We start from the raw sequence: 18,841 nt of genomic DNA, 5'->3' as shown, positions 1-18,841 counted from the left end.
TCTTCCTGGATTATTTGCATTTCTATCTGCATTGGTGAAAAAAAAAATAAATCCTTTTTTACAGAATAAAGATTGCCTTTGAGTAGCTTTAGTATGCTACCACAAACAGTAGGATGGTAACCGTATTGATCTCACTGTACAGTAAGAACTTTGTGGATAAATTAATAGTAATTTAGCATATTGTAACATCCTAAAAGTCTTTCCTTTTTTTACTATTTGGAAAAAAAAAAAAAAAAAAAAAAAAAGCTAGCAGCTCCAGACTACCTTTGTTGCAATGCAAATAGTTGGCTGAATATGAGCCAGCAGTGTGCTCAGGTGGCCAAGAAGGCCAACAGCATCCTGGCTTGTATAAGAAGCAGTGTGGCCAGCAGGTCTAGGGAAGTGATTGTCCCCCTGTACTTGGCTCTGGTGAGGCCGCACCTCGAGTACTGTGTTCAGTTTTGGTTGGGCCCCTCACTACAAGAAGGACATCGAGGTGCTTGAGTGAGTCCAGAGAAGGGCAATGAAGCTAGTAAGGGGCCTGGAGAACAAGTCCTATGAGGAGTGGCTGAGGGAGCTGAGCTTGTTCAGCCTGGAGAAAAGGAGGCTCAGGAGCAACCTTATAGCTCTTAATAAATATACTAAAGGAGGCTGTAGCGAGCTGGGGGTTGGTCTCCCACGTGTCTCTCTCACACAGGACGAGGCTAAAGTTGCACCAGGGGTGTTTTAGGTTGGCTATTAGGAAGAACTTCTTTACTGAGAGGGTTGTGAGGCATTGGAATGGGCTGCTCAGGAAAGTGGTGGAGTCACCATCCCTGGAGGTCTTTAAAAGACGTTTAGATGTTGAACTTAGTGATATGGTTTAGTGGAGGACTTGTTAGTGTTAGGTCAGAGGTTGAACTCAATGATCTTGAGGTCTCTTCCAACCTAGAAAATTCTGTGATTCTGTAATGATGCCTTCCCAAATCAGGTGACCTGGGGAAAACAGCATATTGTGTTTACTTCTTTCATATATAAGTAGCTTCTTTCACCTCTGGGTTTATAATTTTTCATGGAATGATAGTCACAGAATGGTTGAAGTTGGAAGGAACCTCTGGGTCTATCTGGTCCAAATCCCTTGCTCAAGCAGGGCCACCCAGAGCAGGTTGCCCAGGACCTTTGCCAGACAACTTTGGAAGATCTCCAAGGAGGGAGACTCCACCACCTCTTTGGGCAACCTGTTCTAATCTTAGTCATTCTTACAGTAAGAGTCTTTCCTGTTGTTCTAATGGAACCTCTTCTGTTCCAGTTTGTGCCAATTGCCTCTTGTCCAGTCATTGGGCACCACTGAAAAGAGCCTGGCTCCGTCTTCTTTTCACCCTCCTTTCAGGTACTGATATACATTGATAAGATCCCTGTTGAGTCTTCACTTTTCATGTCCTTCACTCAGTTTCTGATACTTTTTTTCTCCTAGCATATTCCAAGGCCAATAAAATATTGGCTTCCAGAGATGTAATGAGAAGACTTCTCAGCCTTGCATTTGCTGAACTGCAGTTGGTAATTCTCAATGGAATATTAAACTAGAGAGCTATTATTTCAATATATCATCTCTATTCTTCAGATGAGATACACACATGCAATAAATAAATAAATAAGTCATGACAATGTGGCAACAGAACTGTAGGTGGATAAACACAGTGTGCAGCTGTAATCTAAATCCATCAATCAAATAAAATTAAAACCATAGTCAGCATCTTGTGTCATAATCTCCGTGAAGAGATAATCAAACCATTTGCTTGAGGTAGAAAAAGGCAAGTGTGCTTAAACAGTCTTGTGTTATTGATCCAGTGCAATTCTGAGAACAGCCCCTGTAGTGTAATCTGTTCAGCTTGATGGATTGCATTAGTCCACTTAGCCCAGTGAGATCACCTTCAACATTTGTTAAGTAATATAAATAAAAAATAAAATGACAGCAAGGAAGAAAACCCTGGATCAGAAAATACAAAAATGGTACTTAAATGTCTTCTATCAGCAGAGTATCTGAATATGCCTCTGTTTTGAATTTAGTAATCTCACACATCTGAATAAAAGTTTTATCCCTGCTTTACAGATGTAAGGATCAAGGCACACAGATCCTACTCAGACCATGTAGCTTCACTGTAATCCTGCACTGAAAAACTGAACTGACTTGTTTAAAGGCCAGAGTATCCTTCATTCAGTAGCATCTTACTAACAGGTACTAGGAAGTTATAAGACACTATGGGGATTGCTAGTTATTTGAAGATAATATTAACAAGCAAAAATCTTAACTACTTCAATTCAGATTAAGTCAAAATATCAGTTAAGAAATTCAGCAACTAAAAATGTGTACAGACACTTTCACATCTCTATGTTAAAATATGAGTTGCGGAGAGGCTTGGGAAGAATGATACCACACACATTTCCACTGAGTTACCCTGCTATATGAACGGTGTAATTTGGCAGAACCTGAATAACTTTTTGTAAGGTTCTGCTGCTTTATATAAGAAGAAGACCTGGCTTTTCAACATCACTGACTTTATATCTTATTTATTCAGTAACTTATTTTATATCACCAAGTTCATGGCATCACTGGACTTTCAAAGCTTTAACTCTTTAATAAGATCTACTCACTTTCATATATTGTGAATTTGCAGCCATGGAGAACAGCATTAAAATATTTTTCTTATTGCAGTTATTTTACACAGACATTTATTGTGCATGACATTATCAAAAAGGGATAAATGGTCAAAAAATAATTTGCTCATTTGTGACTGTAAGGAAGTGCATATCTGAAGCCAACTGTTTCTTTCAACTTTTATAAATAACTGGACTTTAGTTTTCATCTGAACCTGACTTCTCATGCTTTCAATTTTGCTCCTTCTTGTTTTAGAGGCAGCAGGGACTGAAGTTCAGTTCACCTCCATTTTAAATCAGACCAGAGTTGTGCTTGTTTGAGTTGTCTGATATGTAAGCAAAAGGCCCTATGCATAATACCAGCTTTGCTATAAAAGGTCAAAGTCATGGAATTCAGTAGTGTTTAAATTACAACAGAAAGGAATTAGTCAAGATTGAAATAGGTGAAACTTAATAGGAAGTGAGACACTAAATAGTTTTTAAATGGCCTGGTAACCTTCATGCAATTCTTGAAAAAAAATGCCATATTCCTCAAACCCAATATGCTTCCACCTTCCTATTTTTACTTTCTAATGGTCAGTTCAAAAGAGACGTATATTTCTTCTAATAGGAAGGGGACCTTTAAGTCCAAGAGCTTCATTAATAGTTTCATCATGCAGTGGACTCATTATTCAATTATACTGCTTTGTAGGCTGTCTGCAAGGACCTGATGTAAGAAAGAAGAGAAATTCTGTATGGTGACACAACAGCATGTATTAGACCCAAATCTCCTCTCTTATTGTGACTAAAATCCCAGAAAGGAATGAAACATAAGAGTAGCAATGGAGATTTGACATGTATGCGGAGTAGATACTCAGTGCAAGAAGAAACATTGTGCTGCATTTCTCTCCCTCCTGTGCAGAAAACCCCAGAGGTGGGCACAAGAGCATGCTGTGCAGTTGTTTGTGGACACAGTCGTCTGCAGACACCTGTGGCAGGTGCAGACCCTGGGCATACAGCAAACCTAGAGAGCAGTTGTGGAAAGGCAATAAGCATCCTGTTAGTATTTTTTTGCCCTGACATCTGCTATGTTGCTGACAATGAGGACCTCATCCTGCATTTCACAAGAACATGTTCATGCCCTTGTAATGGGCATTCTGGTGACTATCACAGAAGATCTTATTTATTTATTTATTTATTTAATGCTTCCATTACATTTATTATTTTTACCTGTAGTTTCAATCTTCTACTAATTTAGCCTCTTCCTCAAAGCCTTTCCTGCATTTATAGCCACATTCTTTGCTCTAAATTTTTGCACATTAAATAATTTCCTTTGTAAAGGTATATTTGCCCTCTCTGTGAAGCAGAGTAATTTAAAATGAACCTGTGTTTAAAACACAGAGAAGAGTCCAAGTTCATATTCACATTGAAAAAAATAAGCTTTTCACTTGTCTTTTGCCATCAGGCAGTTGAAAATACAAAGAATACAAATTGAGAGATCTATGTAAGCCTTGAAAATGCATCAACGGGATCAGGCAGAGTAAGAGACTGTGCATGAAACCTTCAGGTCTGGGAAGTTTCACATTGACATTGAAGTCCCAGAGAGCTGTCCTTGATTCTTTTATGAACATACAAGAAGATTTTGCAGATTTTTCTTCTTTAGATGATAACTGTCAACAAGCAGTGATCAATTCATTTTATGTGAACCTTTACTGATGTCATACAAAGAATTCAGATCTTCTATGAAATGTCCTATCAAATATATTAGGCAGCATTATTACTGAACTTTGGTTTCCTTTCAATTACAAATACAATTATTTCAGTTTGTTGTGGACTTTTTGTCAATATAACTATTTGTCTGGAAGCCATACTAAAAATAAGTATTCCTCTGTAACTGAATCTAACCATGTTATCAGTTTGTAAGGAGAAATTTCTGCCGAATTCAGCAGTAAGATCTACTAAAAATTATTCATATGACACACCAATATTAAGTAATACTAATGAATGACTAAAACTGTCAGCTCAGCTTTCTTGGGGGAAGAAAAAAGGTAAATTTTCTTTCCAGGATTTCTAAGACTAGTTATGAAACACCTGTCATAATAGAATACAACAGTGGATAGACCATTTCACTGATTCCATTAAAAATATATATATATTAAAAAAAAAAAAAAAAAAAGAAATCACTCTCTGTATGTTTTAGGTGGCCCTTGGCACTCCATAGCTTCTTTAACTAGAATAATCTTGCATAATGTGCTAACCCAGGCAAGATACTGAATTGTATAAAAACAGCCTTACCTTGAGTTGCTGAATACAAGGTTATATAAGTTGTTAAATATGGAATAATGATTCTGCCATAAGATCATCAGTGGCCACATGTGCTTCACATAACTGAATTACAAGATATAAATTCAGTGTTAAGATAAAGTCTTTAATGAGCTCTGAAAATTTTAATACCTGAACTGAGAATGTGTTTTGCATTGCTGTTAAAAAGCTGTTAAACCTGGTATCAAAGTCTTAAATAAATAAATGAATAACTGAAACAAGAGAATATATGAAATAGTTGGATAATTCCCTGACAAGCTTCAATACATAGTAATGAGGGAGAAGAAAGAAGTCCCGCTGCCCCTAAACTTGTACTATTACAACAGCCCATAGTGAATAGCAGCTTGGCAATGTAACCTCACGAGGAGTTTGCCTTGGAGAATTTTCATTTAATAGAGAGGAAGGGAGAAGATATGTATGAAAAATCAGAAGGAGCAAAAAGGATGTGATGATTCAACAAAACTGATCTCACAGCTTTGTCTGTTTACTGTAGGACTCTGTTCTTTATTTAATCACAATCTGCACAGCAAGCTAGCATATGGGCTGGGGGCGAGGGGTCCATGATTTGGCATATACTGACTAATTTGATATATAGCACATTTTTCCTATCTTCTCAATACATAGGATGCTGAAAATTATTTGAAAATTAATGAGAAACAAACTGACCCTTTTTTATTATTATTTTTTCTTGCAAAGCATGCAGTTCACTGCACCTGGTTTGGAGAAAGGAAAGTGGAAAACAATTGCAAAATTCTTAAGGGCACATTTTTCAACCTGGTAATCAGAAAGGAATGAATTGGTTACATTTAGTTCTAGGATGCACCAATGTTATGGGAAAACAAAGGAGAGGAAAGACTTGTAAAGATGGGATAATCTTCTAAGCATTTTTCTGATTCATCTTGATCACTGTCAGTGCACAGAATAAGAGTGGCTTCAGGCTGTGAAAAATGCCTAACCTTTTTTTTCAATCTGCAGAAAGTCGAGATCAACTTCAAAAATAATGGAAAGGTTGGAATGGAATTAGAGTTAGAATGTTGTAAATAATAGATTTAGAAAAATTCTAAAAATGCAAACATTTTTTTAAAAAATGCAAGTAAAAATGCTTATTTTAAAAATTCTCATTATTTGACAAATCTAAAAAGTAGATTGCACTTTTTTATTTAAAAAAAAAAGGGAAAGAAAATCTTAGAAAAAAAAAAATAACACACATCATTAAACAGTCTAAGTCAAGACATTTCTAGGAATACTAATTCATGACACTAAAAATGCATTTAATCATGTGAAATTTGTGTATGGATGGAGACTCCTCCACTCTCCTAGGCAACCTGTTCCAATGCTTGACCACCCTCTCCATGAAGAAATTCTTCCAATCTAACCCAAGAAACTGTTGTATTGGGTGACAAGGGTTTGATACCAGTGGGCTGCAGGGGTGGCCTCTGTGAACACAGCCTAGCAGCTGTGCTTTGTCAGATCAGAGACAGCTCCAGTTGGTTCCAAAAGAGAACCGTGGCTGATGCCCAGAGCTGAGCCAGTGAGCAGCGCTGGTTGGGCCTCTGGGAAAGTAGAATGAAGAAAAGGGGAAAAAAAAAATAAAAATGCTGCACAACAGCAGCTGGGAGAGCGAGGAGTTAGAACCAGCCTTGCAGGTCCCAAGGTCACTAGAACAGGAGGGCAGAAGGTGCTCCAGGCACACAGCACAAGTTCCCCTGCAGGCTGTGGAGAGGCCCCTGGTGGAGCAGGCTGTCCCCCTGCAGCCCATGGGTCCCACAGGGAGCAGATCTCCACACTGCAGCCCATGGAGGAGCCCCTGGTGGAGCAGGTGGATGTGGCCTGGAGGAGGCTGCGGCCCATGGAGAGGAGCCCATGCAGGACCAGGGGGTCTGGGGGAAGCTGCCATCCGTGGGGGACCCGTGCTGGAGCAGTTTGCTCCTGGGGGATGGACTCCATGGTACGGATCCATGTGGAAGCAGTTCTTGAAGAGCTGCTGCCAGTGGGCAGCCCCCGCAGGCTCAGTTTGGGAAGGATGGCATCCCGTGGGAGGCATCCACATGGAGCAGGGGCAGAGAGGGACTGTGAAGGAGCAAGAAAGACAAAGCCCCCATTCCCCATTCCCCTGCACTGCTCTGGGGGAGGAGGTAGAAAAAAGTGGATGGTTAGGAAGTTGGTTTTAGTTTGCATTAGTTTCTCATTGTACTGTTCTGTTAGTAATAGGCAATACTTACAATAGTTGTTGAGTACTCTCCCTGTCCTTATCTCAAATGTTGAGCCCTTTCCATAATATTTTCTCTCTTCTTCCTTTGAGGAAACAGAATGAGAGATCAGCTTTGGTGGAATTTATCCGTCCATAGGTGTGAAACCATCACAGCTGTACATCTGTCCAAGCCATAAGCAGCCAGTTTCTTCAGAATACAGTGGGAAATGGCATCAAATATTTTACCGAAATCCAAGTAAACAATGTCCACAGCCTTTCTCTCACCTACCTAGCTAGCCATCTTGTGGTAGAAAAAGATCAGGTTAGTCAGGCAGGACCTGCCTTTCATAAACAGTCCTGGATGCATCTGATGACTCAATTGTCCTGCATATGCCATATGATGCCATTCAAGATGATCAGCTGCACAACCTTCTCTGGTACCAAGATCAAACTGACAATACTGTAATTCCCTTACATGCTTATATAATGTTATATACATCTTTTGTCTGAAATAGATAAGAGACTTCTGTTAGTAAGGCTTTTGTTAGTAAGTATGATTGTGGTCAGTGATAATTCTGATGTAAAATAAGCTTGGGTCTACATAGTATAAATTAATATCTGATTATTGTACTGGTGTGCATGAATTAAAGTTAGATAGAAAATAAATTATTTGTTTGAAATGTGTATTATACTCAAAGTTTCAGAAGTTTTTAATTCCCTAGTTTTCTTTGAAATTTTGCTTATGGTGTCACCTAAGAAAAAAATATAGCAGATTAACATCTTGGAAATTATTGACATGGAAGGTATAGATTGACAATGCTGTTCCAAATGAGACTCCAAATGATCTTGATTTTCTACATTTATTTTCAGTCCAGCTATCCATTAGTAGTGTGATGGATTTTTTTTGATTAGAAAATCCATTTTAGTCTTGGGATAGTTTCCAGAAAAGGTTTTGTTTGCTTGGTTTCTGCCTTTTTCTGCCTTTTTATATATGTGTGTGTGTGTGTATGTATATGTATATATATAATTTATATTATTTATATATAATTTATATATTTATTATTTCAAAACCAATAGTAGTGTGTTTTGTTTTGTTTTGTTTTTTGTTTTATTTTATTTTATTTTATTTTATTTTATTTTATTTTATTTTATTTTATTTTATTTTATTTTACTTTTAAGTAATCTTCCAAGTAAAATATTTTGAAAGATATTCCTGGTTACTTAATTAATTCTTTCCCAAATTTAGTTCTTCTGTTTTTGCAGAATCATTATCATGTACAACTTTCTGCTGAAAACAACAGTATTTTCCGAAGATGAATTGTGGTTTGTTAAAGAATACCTGTGAGGCTCACCACTCAGCTCTGGTCACTTCAACAACAGTGACAGCACAAACAGTAGCATCTCTGAGAGTTTATTCTGAGAGGCAAAAAATATCAAAGAGGAATCAAATACGAAAGATACCCCAGCAGCCTAGAGTAAAAGTTTTGTATAATCATCATACTTTGTTAAGATAAAGTCTTTTGAGTCTGGATGATAGTTCTTGAAATTCACTTTCTTTTTATTACTGAATGTTTATTTAGTTATTGTGTGTGTGTGTGTGTGTGTATGTGCACGTGCAACAGAGCTCCAGATTTCCAACTGCAGTTATTTAATAAGACAGATATAATTCTATGAACAAAACACTGAATCTATCTGTGACTAGATTATGTCTCCAAGTACCCTGAAAACAGTTCACAAAAGGTGTTTTTCCCAAGGAGAGGGAAGAGGAGAGCCCATCAGCCCACTGTTAAAGGTATTTCAATCCCTGACATGAGTACAGACTGGGAGAAGAGCTCATTGAGAACAGCTCTTCAGGGAAGAATTTAGGGATTCTTCTGGTGGATGAAGTATGAGCCAGCAGTGTGCACTTGCAGTCCAGATGGCCAATGGTCTCCTGGGATGCATCAAGAGAAGAGAAGCCATCTGAAAGAAGGAGGTGATTGTCCCCCTCTGCTTTGCCCTTGTGAAGCTCCACTGGGAGTCCAGTGTCCAGGTGTGGGGCCCCCAGCACAAGAAGACTGTGGAGCTGTTAGAGCGGGTCCAGAGGAGGGCCACAAAGATGATCAAGGGTCTGGAGCACTTCTCGTATGAAGAAAAGATGAGAGTTGGAGCTGTTCAGCCTGAAAAAGAGAAGGCTCTGGGAAGACTTTATTGCAGCTTTTCAATACTTAAAGGCGGCTTATAAAAGAGATGGAAAGCAACTTTTTGCTCAGTCAGATGATGACAAGCCAAGGGGCAAAAAGAGAGGAGATAATCTAGATTAGAGATTAGGAGGAAATTCATCACTCAGAGGGTGGTGAGGCACTGGCACAGGTTGCCCAGACAAGTTGTGGATGCCCCGTCCCTGGAGGTGTTGAAGGCCAGATTGGACAAGACTCTGGGCAACTTGATTCAGAGGATGGCATCCCTGCCTATAGCAAGGGTATTGGAACTAGATAGTCCTTCCAAACTGAGTCATTCTGTGATTCTGTGATACTTGCTCACTGACTGCTTCTAAGATGCTTCTGTGTTATATGATTCCACCCAGACTCATGGCAGCAAATTTAGTTGAACAAAAGACTTTAAGAAAACCAGAGACTGCAAAAACTGCTTTCAATGACTGAGAATGAACACAAAAATATGCCTGGCAATATTCCAGAAATGCTTGTGGTTAAGTGGACATGGAGGAAAGCCAGAAAACAAAAAAACAACATGGTGGCTTTGCTCTGAGTGCAAATATTATCATACAGCTCTCATTATAACATGGTAAAAGATACAGCCATATTCAAGGAACCAAAAACATCATCTGATTGCACAAATAGTTATTCTCTTGAGTTTCTTTAGCAAAAGCGAAAGAGCAGGAACCACTGGTTCAAGTATGTATGATTTTTTGTTTGTTTTGCTTTGTTGTTTTGTTTGTTTGTTTTAAATCTTTCTCACTGGGGTTGTTTCCCAGATTATTTCTTATCATGGCTCTAACTTGCAATGTTTATATCTCCTCCAACTTCGGCAAGTGAAGATAGGCCATTGAGTATGTGCTGAGCATTTCAGCTGATCACCCTTATTCAGCAACTCTCATTTTTTGCTCAACACTTTAAAATGAGATGAAATGTTCATCTAGTTTATAGGTGGTGTGCTCAGCATCTTTCAGGACAGTGTATCAGCACTGAATCTTGATACTGACAAGTCTTCAAACAAAAAATAATTTTTTCTATCTGCTTTTTAATATGCATGACCGTATTTATTAATTTATAATAGTAATTTATTTCTTCATCCCAGTTCAGGGTTTCATTTCTTATGTATTCAGTAGAAACTAAACCCAAACTGCTGAGGGCACAATTCTTACTAATTGTCTCAGTCTCAAATTGATTCACATACCATTTATGTTGCACAGTCAAGTAGCCCTATTTCCTAGCAATGCAATCAGAAAACTATTGACCAGCAACAATGCAGGTTTTACTTTATATTACTAAAATAGACAATCCCTGCAGTAAAGTGTAGTTTTTGTAAATTTTGGGTGATTCACAGAAATGAAACTCCTGCTTTTCATTCTTTTATACTGTGTAAACTTCTATATTCTCTCCCTTCCTCTATAGAGAGGCATTTCTCACAGGCAACCCATAGCCTGGACACCCTGTGGAGATCATAAAATTTATTTATTTGTTCATTTTTGAGATAGTAGAGAAGCCTGTTCCTGACACACAAATTTGTATGGTCAAAGGCAGGGGAGAGGAAGCCCATAATGACTCTATTTCCTATTAATTAAACAAACAAACAAAAAGATTTCCATACTTTTTTTGTCTTTAGTTGCAATCCAACAAGTAAGGTATAGTCCTTAAATTTGAAACTATGTGGTGCTCAATGTAATTGGACACAACTTTAGTTTCTGTATCTCATACTGCTATTCATAATAATTAGAAAAAAAAATGTATGGAAAAAAAATAAAAAATAAGAAAAGAGAATCTGAGGCTTAAGATAGTGACTTTTAAGTATTAAAGATCTCTGTATATTACAATGCACTATCCTTGGTGCAGAAATTTTTGTGACAGGTTTTATCAGGAAATGCTGCAAGTTTTTACTTCTTTTTGCACTGCAAGATAATTCAGTAGTGATCCAGAAGCTACCTAGGAAACATATTTAGGAAGAAAGTACTGATAATACTGGAAGGACTAATTCAGATTTAGTTTTCTTTCTTTATTTATTTATTTTAGATTTTCAGAGGTTGAAAAAAAAAATTGTATTGTTAAATGTAGAGGAATTTACAAAAATACTTCTAGTATTTATTATTAGTTTATTATTGGTATAATAAAACTGAAAAGCCATGAAGATTGTAATAAGAGAATAAGTATTTTAAACATTTTAAATAAACTGTGCAAAAGTTGTACTGTTGTAAACAGCAGTTATTGAGCTGCACCCTGTCAACACTGTTGATGATTCTGAGCCATTCTTTCCATACACATTTATCATATCACAAACTTCTTTACAGCTTTGGCTGATCTATTAATAAAAATAAGGATTTCCTATTGTAAACTCACTCAGGTGATAACGTGTCCTGGATTCAAACCCTCCACCTGTGTCACTACATTCTGATGATTTCAGTTTATCTATTTAGGCCACAATGAGCTATACCCTCATAAAAATTACATGTTCTCCTGAGTGATACAGCTTAATATTGAAATATTTCCCACCTTCCATGATTCAGATACACTAAAATTCTTATGCTGTCGGAGGTTGCTCTAACAATTAGCAAGATGTTGGACATGAAATTTTCAGGGGAGAAATACATTATGTCTTTTAGATATTGAAGGAAAGAGTGCATCTATTATATTTGTGTGTGCCTGCATTAGTCTTTTTCCTTCCTTCCTTCCTTCCTTCCTTCCTTCCTTCCTTCCTTCCTTCCTTCCTTCCTTCCTTCCTTCCTTCCTTCCTTCCTTCCTTCCTTCCTTCCTTCCTTCCTTCCTTCCTTTCTTCCTTCCTTCCCTCCTTCCTTCCTTCCTTCCTTCCTTCCTTCCTTCCTTCCTTCCTTCCTTCCTTCCTTCCTTCCTTCCTTCCTTCCTTCCTTCCTTCCTTCCTTCCTTCCTTCCTAGTGTTTTTAGACCTTTGTGTTGAAATGTCTGGGCTTAATGAAAACTATAAATTTAAACAGTGAAAATTTATTTTTGTCTGTAGATCTCAGGTGAGAAGTAAAACAATCTTGTATTATGCAAAGAATATCAGTTCAGTGTTTATGTAAGTTATGACTTTCAAGCACTGTGTGTGAGCTTTAAAAGACAGGTTTTTTTTTTTCTTAGAAAAGAAACTCACAGTTTTAATGATACAGAGAACATGATTAATGAAATATTTTCTATACTTTTGTTAAGAACTTGAAATGAAGGATGCCTAGTTTATTTGTAAATAGAAGATTTTGTTTTAATTTAATATAAATCACCTGGACTTAGTTCTGTTACAATTTTGATTATGCTTCCTGAGTGTTTTTCACCCCTATATGTCTACAGTACAGGTCTGTGAATCATCTTTCTCTTTAACCTCTGATGAATAAATTTCATTCGCAATAATAACCAGTACATTTCATCTGTAGTAAACTGTTACAGCTATTTCACCTTTCATGCCTCCAATTCCCATAAAAGCTCCAAGAAAATTATATTAAAAGAAGCTTTGAGTACAACATCAAGAGGTGGAAATTTAGCATCTAAAGGCCAAGAAATAAATTACTGTTCTTAGTACAACATTACCAGGGTCTTGTTCTGTATACAGTTCTTCTCAGATATAAACTTTGACCATTTATCATCTAAAGTCACCACCATACATACGCAGCACAATGAATACACCTAAGTAACTTTTGGATTTTTCTGATTTCAATATATATATATATAGATTTTTCTTACTTTAAAGGGTGCAATCTTTTTGCAATTAACATTGTATACATATGCTGTGCACACACATCACTCCCACTAGAAAAAAAAAAAAAGTTTGCTGGGTTTTGACACTTTTTTTTTTTGTTATTATTATTATTATTATTATTATTAGAGCTAAAAAATGAAATCAGGTTGTTGGTAAGAGTCTGCTTTTCCTTTGTTCCAGCTCTCCAAAGGCAGCAGAGCTGGGCAAGGTACTCTGTGTTCCAGTTGCTCCTTTTTGTTCTCCCTAGCACACTCTTCCACAAAGATGGATGCACAGAGTCAGAGATACCATTTGTGTTTTTTACTGAGATCTCTCAAGTTGCAAATGTCCCTGGCCAGGTAACCCTGGCACATTTTTTTCTCTCTGTGCTCTCAAGCCAAGAGTCTCTCCCCATAACCAAAGCCAATGTGAAAGCAGCAGTGTAGTGTCAAGTAGCATTAAGAAAATTGTGTTTTGGGGGAACTTAATTCTATCCATCAGATAATCTTGGAAATATTTCCATTTTTCAGTCTGAAATCTATTTTAACAGAAAGACAGCATGTTATTTCCACTTTTCTATTCATCTTCCTTTCCCACCACCCTCTTCTCCCTTCCTCTATCACTTCTGATGCAGAGAAATAGATTTTAAACTAAAGGTCAAAAGGGTAAGTGCTGGACATATCTGAAATTAATTTAGCTGTTGTTGTCTTTCCCTTGCAGAGGAGAGTAATGTTTTTGTATATTAAATTAAGTTGTTGGGTTGCTTTTTTCTTTACAGTGGTTTATCTTTTCAAATAAAAATCAAATGATATGATGCTTTAGCATATGTAAACACACTTTTAAAATGATAATTAAAATCTGCCCTTTCTGATGATCTGCACGTATTACATACAAATTGCATTTCAAATTACATACAAATAACATTTCCCTTCTGCTTTTTGTTACTTGTAAAATCAATTATTCAGAAGAATAATGTTAATTACAATTAGAAATATCACACCTGAAGTTTTAGTTCATTAATGTAGATTTCCATAAATGTAATAAATGTAATAATGATTTGAATTGGTTTTGCTCCAGAGTTAGTCTTTTGTATAAAACTCCAATCTTTTTTTTTTTTTTTTCCTCCTGCTAATGATATATTTAGCAATGTAAGAAAGACTACAGACTAGAACATTACACCGTGTGAGATAAGGAAGTAATTTGCTCAGGTGTGTGAGTAGAAAATAACAAATGAATTGACTGCAGCATTTCTGTGATTCAGCTTTACAAAAGGCATTGTTACTAAGAAGAGAATGCTTTCTTCTATTTGAAGTGAGTGTATAATGGCACAAAAACAACAATTACAGCTACTGAAATTCACATTACATCAAATACACCACCCCTTCAAATGTCTTCAGAAAATAGACTTTTTATGGACATTCACAGTTCTGGGAAGAAGATAGTCCCTGATCTCATCTGAATCTTACACTGGACCTTTGCAAACAGTACTTCAGAGTCACATTAAGTAATATGAAATTCATAAACTTTATGTGGCCTACTGCCTCCTGGAAGACCTTTGGGTATAAGCATTTTTCTTGATACCTTGTAGGACATTAGGAAGCTTACCTAGTTAGTCTGATTAAAAAACAACAAAAACAAACAAACAAACAAATAAAAAACTATTCATAAGCTCTCTGGATCTCTGCCTCTTAAATTGTCCCTTCCAGTGCAGTGAGTGCAGTGGTGGAAAAGATATATAGAGAGAGATACAGGTATCTGCCTGTATAAATTTGTGCTTGCTATCTGTTTTTCTCTGTCTATCTACACCCTGGTACACAGGATAGTTTTTACCATGAACTTCTTTGTAGAGGCTGTAATGCCTTCATTTTATTCATCCAACTTTCAAGCTTGGGCTAATGCACATAATATTGACATAATGGAAAAGTAGCAAAGCTGTACAAAAATGCTGACTGAAAACAATGGAAAAGAAACTAGGAATTCCTGGATGAAGTAGCAATAAATACTATTTGCCTCAGTTCCTAAGCAACTGCATAAGGAAAGTTTTTTTCTTTGGTTTGGTTTTCTTTTTTTCCCTTTTTAGGGATGGGAAGAAAAAGCTCACCAACATTTTTGTTTGCCTCTTTACTTCCTATTGCAAAATTTAAATGCTCTGCCACTGAAAATATATCTAGTTAGTACAAAACCATCAGAAATGTCACAGAAATTCTATATCCCCCCTTCTATAAATAGTATAGTTGTATTGTCTTTCTTTGAAAAAAAGCATAATTCAGTTTTGCTGATACCATCTCTTGCAGCTTTACTTCCTTAAGAAAACTTTCTCTTTTGTCTTCCTCATGTAGTTGATAACAGTTTTTATTTGTCTGTTTGTCTGTTTGCTTGTTTTATTATTCCCTGGCTAATTAAAACACTACTGAGACTTTTTTTTTTTTTTTTTAAGCTGAGCCGGTTTTCATTTACTATATATTTCCTCCTGGTGTTTGAAGTAAAATAAAGGTTCAAAAGTCAACTGTGTTGCTCTCCTACTTTCCTCCATGTGTGCTTCTATAACACTTCTTTAGAATTACTGGTGTGATCCATGTTACCTTCTGCTGTAACAAGTCTACATCTTTGGAAATCTTCAAAACTCATCAACACAAAACCTTAAGCAATCTGCTCTGAACTCTCTGTTGGCCCAATTTTGAGCACTCCTGGAGTCCCTTGTCACCCCCATGACTCTGAGATGCTGTGATTTCCCAAGCTGGGGTAGAACACCATGACTCCCCTCTCTGCATTCTATACTCAGAATCAAACAAAACAACAACAACAGCATCTTTCTAAAGAACTCCAGAGCTTGCTTTGCTATTCGTACTCCTCCAAATTCCTGAATAAAGATAGTTTCACAGTGTCCTATGCTTTCAGTAGCACTCAGAAGATACTTTGTATAATTAATTAGCATTGTCTAGTGATTTATAAGGACCAATGATAACCTTCTTAATTCTTCTATTATTTCTTTTACTAGGAGACTTTCAGGATGTCCGTCCTTTCCTTGATGAACACTCAGAAAATTCATACAAGTGAATACATGTGCATTTTAAAAATTATTTTCCATTGATTCAGTTGCTTTAATAGTGTCTTTTTTTGAATGAATACCATTTGACTGCACATTAATTTGAGATTTTCTTGTCCTTAAACCTCTGTGAATAGAAGGGTTTGGTCATTATTAAATCTTTTATGTTAACTAAAGCTACTGCAATAGAATTATAGAATCATTAAGGTTGGAAAAGACCTCCGTGATCATCTGGTCCAACCATACTGCTACCACCGATATCACCCACTAAACCATGTCCCTAAGCACCACATCCAACCATTCCTTGAACTCCCTCAGGGACAGTGATTCTACCAACTCCCTGGGCAACCTGTTCCAATACCTTACTACTCTTTCTAAGAAGAAATGTCTCCTAATTTCCAACCTAAACCTCCCCTGATGCAACTTGAGGCCATTCTCTCTAGTCCTATCATTAGTTATCTGTGAGAAAAGGCTGACCCCCAGCTCCCCACACCTTCCTTTCAGGTAGTTATAGAGACCAATGAGGTCTCCCCTCAGCCTCCTCCAGACTAAACAACCCCAGTTCCCACAGCTGTTCCTCACAGGACTTGTGCTCCAGACCCTTCACCAGTTTCGTAGCCCATCTCTGGACATGCTCCAGGGCCTCAATGGCCTTTTTGTAGTGAGGGGGCCAAAGCTGAACACAGTACTCGAGGTGCAGCCTCACCAGCACAGAGTGAGGGGGACGATCAACTCCCTGGTCCTGCTGGCTGCACTATTCCTGATACAAGCCAGGATGCCATTAGTCTTCTTGGCCACCTGGGCACACTGACGGCTCATGTTCAGGTGAGTGTCAGTCAGCACCTGGAACAGATCCTGTTCCTCTACGCAGATTTCCAAACACATGCCTCAAGCCTGTAGTGTTGCATGGAGTTGTTGTGACCAAAGTGCAGGACTTGGCAGTTAGCCATGTTAAACCTCATCCCATTGGCCTCTGCCCATTGATCCAGCAAAGTCCAATCCATGGGCTTCCAGCTTCTTCAGGAGAATACTGTGGGAGACTGTGTCAAAGGCTTTGCTGTGATCTAGGTAGACTATATCAACAGCCTTTCCCTTATCCACCATGCAGGTCACCCAGTCAAAACTACCATATTAAGTTGGCTATAAACTACCATATTAAGTTGTCACAGCTTCCTGTTTGAAAGAGTATTAGAACCATAGGACCATTATTGGAACAAAGAATCAGAACCATATTACCATATTGTTCAGGAAGACTGAAAAATATGCAACAACTTTTCATATCAATATGAAATGCTAGTTCAAGCATTAAAAAGGGCCCAAGACAAATTCTTGAATATATTATTCAACATTTAATTAGGTCTTGATTTTCTTAAATTTATCTAACACTATGACCTTTTGGGGATATTTGTATAGAATTTAATATCGCTTCATATCCTGACATAGAATTCCTACAGATACCTCAAAAAGCATATTACAAATACCTCCTCCCCACCAGTGATTTATCTAATTTATGTAAATAAAATACCTGTAGGTATTTAATTACTTTAAAACTATTTTAATCTTCTTCACTGTGGTTGCTCCAATTATGAAGGAATTTTTTAACAAGAAGGGTAACAGGTTGCTATGATATGGTTCATGAAGCTTTTCATCTGTCTGCTATTTAAGTATCTACAAATCCCCACCACCTTCATAGAATCATAAAATCATAGAACAGTTTGGGTTGAAAGGGATCTTGAAGATCATCTAACTCCAATACCCCTACCATGGACAGGGACACCTCAGGTTTCTCAAAGCCCCATCCAGCCTGGCTTTAAACACTTCCAAGGACGGGGCATCCACAACTTCTCTGGAAAACCTGTTCCACTGCCAAATGACCCTCATAGTAAAGAATTTCCTCCTTATATCTAATATAAATCTCCCCTCTTCTAGTTTAAAGCTATCCCCCCTTGTCCTATCATTATATTCCCTGATAAAGAGTCCCTTCCCAGCTTTCCTGTAGGCCTGCTTTAGGTACTAGAAAGCCTATACAAGGTCGCCCCAGAGCCTTCTTTTCTCTTCTCCAAGCTGAACAACCCCAACTCCCTCAGCATGTCTTAATACAAGAGGTGTTCCAGCCCCTTGGGGGCCATCTTGAAGTAAATTAAAGAGCAGGACCATCTTTGTGGTCCTGCTCTAGACTCATTCTAGTTTTTCATTCATCTTTTTCTTTTCTCTCTTATTTTTTTTTTATGCTTTCTTGATTAAAGGTTTTTTGTGTTTTTTTTTTTCTTCCCTTGAACAAACATCTGCCGAGGCGATCAGCCCAGGGCAGACGCGTTCTGCAGCGGAGCGGGGGATCGGGCCATAGGAACACCTCCTTAACGACAGCTGTTAGCTAGGTGATAATGGTCTCCACCAGGCATGGTGCGCTCTCCAGGAAGTCAGGAAGTCGGTACACACCCAGACCTACTACCCGTTAAAAAATGCAGCAGTTCAGGTCACCGGATGCAGGGAGTGTCTGAGCCTGTTCCTGCCATCGGCGGGAGACAGAGAAACTGCGTGCGTGAGGTGCGAGCAAGTGGATGACCTGGTCCGCATGGTGGTGGAGCTCAAGGAGGAGATGGAGAGGTTGAGGGATATTAGAGAGTGTGAGAGGGAGATAGACTTGTGGAGCTACTCCCTGCAGGGTCTCAAGGAGAGGTATCGAGGTGAGACACCCCAAATGGGGGTGGACCCCCTGCCCTGTCGCCGTCGGGCAGAGGGAGGGGATCTGGGAGTTGAGGAGGAATGGAGACAGGTCCCTGCTCGATATC

The sequence above is a fragment of the Anas acuta genome, chromosome 2 (genome assembly GCF_963932015.1).
Source record: "Anas acuta chromosome 2, bAnaAcu1.1, whole genome shotgun sequence".
NCBI classification, from domain to species: Eukaryota; Metazoa; Chordata; class Aves; order Anseriformes; family Anatidae; genus Anas; species Anas acuta.
The sequence above is the reverse complement of the archived record's forward strand: the minus strand, read 5'-3'. Positions refer to the sequence as shown.